Source organism: Acanthochromis polyacanthus, chromosome 19, assembly GCF_021347895.1.
Source record: "Acanthochromis polyacanthus isolate Apoly-LR-REF ecotype Palm Island chromosome 19, KAUST_Apoly_ChrSc, whole genome shotgun sequence".
Classification (NCBI taxonomy): domain Eukaryota; kingdom Metazoa; phylum Chordata; class Actinopteri; family Pomacentridae; genus Acanthochromis; species Acanthochromis polyacanthus.
Window position 1 is genome coordinate 28,494,077 of NC_067131.1, and position 3,656 is coordinate 28,497,732.

General features: G+C 39.9%; 1 long non-coding RNA gene across 1 annotated transcript; it reads left to right on the forward strand.

Annotated features, from left to right (window-relative positions):
* Nucleotides 1–285: 285 nt before the first annotated feature.
* LOC127531151 (uncharacterized) lies at nucleotides 286–2,578 on the forward strand. Its single transcript, XR_007938132.1, has 2 exons — nucleotides 286–349; nucleotides 1,907–2,578. It is a non-coding gene; the product is annotated as an uncharacterized LOC127531151 (long non-coding RNA).
* The last annotated feature ends 1,078 nt before the right edge of the window (nucleotides 2,579–3,656 follow it).

Below are 3,656 nucleotides of genomic sequence, written 5' to 3' on the forward strand. Positions count from 1 at the left end.
TGTGTTTTGTTTTCTACTTTCTTGGTTGCCTGGTTACGCATGCAGGTATCCATGTAGTGGGAAGACACGAGCGTTTAACTCTGTGTGATCTGAGGAGGATCTTTTTATTGTTTCTGGTTCTGTCATCCAACACATCTGTCCAGCTGTTCCTGCAGTCAGATTCACTTCAGATTTTGTTTCTTGTTCTGCAAAATTAACCTTTATTTACCAACAATATTTGATAAACTCTTAGTTTGTAGGAAGTGTAGAAACTAAAATAGATTTCTGGTGTTGTTTGTGTTTTGTTTGTTTTTTGTGCTGCAGCTTAAAGAAAGTTTCCAAAGAGCGGCCGACTTACACAGAACTCATGGTGAGAGTTTCCTTATTGGTGTTAGAATCCTGACATACAAACAGAAGAATCACCTGCAATGCTGTAAGTCAGACACTAGAGGGCAGAATAAGACAAACCTTCGCCTTCACATCTGAGGAGACGAGCAAATACACTTCAGTATTAACATCAGCAGAGGATTAATAAATGAACCAACTGTACAGAAACTAAAGGGACAAGTGTTGATGTTTGTTGTTGGAAAATCAATCAAACAGGCACTGCTGTCAGGTGCAAAACAACCACAAAGAGATTAAAACAAAGCAGAAAGAGACTAAAGTGACCAAAAGAGAGGCAAAGTGACAACTGTGAGGTGAAAAATGAACACAAACACACAACACAAACCAATGCAAAGAGATACAACATGACCACTAAGAGGTAAAAACAGAGAGAGACACTCAGTAACTACCGATAAAACCAAAATGATCCAAAAAAGATGCAAATAGACTGAAAAAGATACAGAACACCACAAAATATGAAAATTGACCAGAGATTGAAGAAACATTACGACTTAAAGATACTAAATGAACAAAAAGAAATGCAAAACTAATGCAAGGAGGCACAAAGCGATGGTTACGAGGTGCAAAATGACTATGAAAGATACATTGTAACGCAAAAAGATGCAAAATGATCACAAATAAATGCAAAACTAAAGCACAAGAGACCAAAAAGATGTGGTCAAGGTACAAAATGACCACAAAAAGATGCACAATTACTGCTAAAGATGATAAATGACCACAAACAGATGTAACATGACCACAAAAAGATACAGATAATGCAAAGAGGCACAAAAACATGGGTTCAAGATGGAAAATTAACACAAAAAGATACAAAATGACTGTAAAAAAAACAAAAATGACCATAAACCGATGTAACATGACCACAAAAGATGCAAAACTAATGCAAAGAGACACAAAAAGATGGGCTCAAAATGCAAAACTATGACAAAGACATGCAAAATTATTGCTAAAGATGTAAATTTTTTCAGTTAAAGATGCAAAATTATAACAAAAAGATGCAAAATTACCATAAATAGATGTGCATTGACCACAAGATGTAAAATTACCACTGAAGATGTAAACTAATGCAAAGAGACACAAAAAGATGGGATCAAGATGCAAAATGACCACAAAAACATGCAGATTGACTGCTAAAGATGCTAAATTTTCACTTAAGATTCAAAATGACCTGAAATAGATCTAATATGACCACAAAATGATGCAAAATGACCACTAAAGATGTAACATGACGATAAACAGATGTAACATGACCACAAAAAGATGCAAAACTAATGCACAGGCACAAAAAGATGGGTTCAAGATGCAAAATAACAACAAATAAGCGCAAAGCAAAAAAAATGCAAGATGCAAGATGACTACAAACAGACGAGGTAAACTCACCCACACCATGTTTGTCTGGTTTGATGCCTGAGGTATGGAGGCCGTTTTACAGATGTTTGTCTGGAGATCAACTTTTTCACAGCTGTTGCTGTCATGACTTCTTCGTCCACTCCGACTAACTCGGTGTCCGTCTCCTCGTCAGCAACATCCTTTCTTCACCTCCCACGAGGCCAAAGAGACGGACGTGGCCAGCTTTGTGAAGGTCATCCTGGGGGACTGAGCTGCAGCTCTCAGCCGGAGGAGGGAGGATCCGCTGGAGAAGAAAAAATACCACAAAGAAAAAGCACCGACAAAGCAGCCCCTGCTACCTGCAGGAGTCCTCCCACCTGTTGGTCCACCTGCCTGCATCACCTGACCCGGTGGGCGGAGCGTCAGTAATCTGGAATCATTACCTGTATGCAAAAAGCTCCCTCTGATTAGATCCGCTCAGCTCTGAAGCCTCCTGAACCGAGTGGTTTGTGCTGCGGAGGTTCAGGCGATGTGCCGACGATATAGTGCTCTCTGTGTATAATCTAAATGTTTGCGTACTCCAAGCAACATGTTGCATCAGATTATTAATTGACTGCATGTACAGAGTTTATCTGTGGGTAGAAACGGGCTCAGACAGCCAGTGAGGAGCAGCTGTAGACTTCAGGGCCCCCTGGTGGTCACACACAGGTACTGCACTGCACTGCTTTATCCCTGGTTCCTGCCCAGGTCACGTTTTGGGCTCTTTGTGCTGCCTGAGTGTGTTACAGTGTGTTACAGTGTGCGCGAGCTGATGCGTGATTAACGTGTGTTTGTGTGTTTGTGAGGCTGCTCGACTCTGGAGGCAGTTTTTGCCAAAAAAGAAAATTTTGTGGGACATTTTTTGGATTAAATTGTGACAGATTAAGCTGTTCTTCTTCACTGTGGCTCATTTTTGCTGCAGAATAAAGTCCTGCACCTCTATGGAAACAGAAAAAAGGAGGAGAGAACTCAGAAATGTCTTAGAATTACAAAAATACAGAAAAAAAAACTGAAAATGTTGAATTATTTATTTAGCAAAAATTGAAAGAAAACTGAAATCAGCACATCATAAGGTTTAGGATGCAGCATTTTTCCATCAAATGATTCTCCTGCAGCCTCGTTGAGCCTCTGGTTTAGTCACAAATTGTTTTTTATTCTTTGATTTCCTTGATTCTAACTCAGTTTTTTCACTTTGGAATTACATCTCCTTCTTGTGTTCAAATCTGAAAGGTTTTTGCCACAAATTGTGTTGAATTTTGTCAATTCAAACTCAGTTTTTTTTCCTCTGAAGTTGCACAAACGTGCACAGAAATTGTTAGACAAAATTGAGACGTAGCCCTGAAGACGGACGTGACTAAAAGTCATTTTTTTCTCTCAGAAGCTGCAAAAATCCGCACACAGAAGCTACAAGACAAAATTGTGACGCAGCCTTGTGAGCCACAAGGTTCAGGATGCAGCTTTTTATTCATGAAATTATTCTCCTGCAGCCTCGTCATGCCTCTGAGAGCGAGTCAGGTTTAATTCATCTCCTTGTTTCGTCCAGATTCAGAAAGTTTTAGTCACAAATTATGTTGGATTCTTTGATTTCTGTGATTCTAACTCAGTTTTTTCACTCTGAAGTTATAAAAACACGTGAGTCTGATGTTGCAGAGGAGCCGTGCAGCCCTGCAAACCACAAACACATTATTAAGTGGTGTGTGTGTGTGTGTGTGTGTGTGTGTGTGTGTGTGTGTGTGTGTGTGTGTGTGTGTGTGTGTGTTGTCGTCTGCTCTGAGCCAATCACTACCTTCTCCACTCTGCGTTGGACAGGAAAGGAACTGGACGTTGTTGCTCTTCTTCTCTTAATCCTTGTTGTTATTATTTACTCCAGGCGTGTTTCCTGCAGTTCCTCTTATTTATTACGA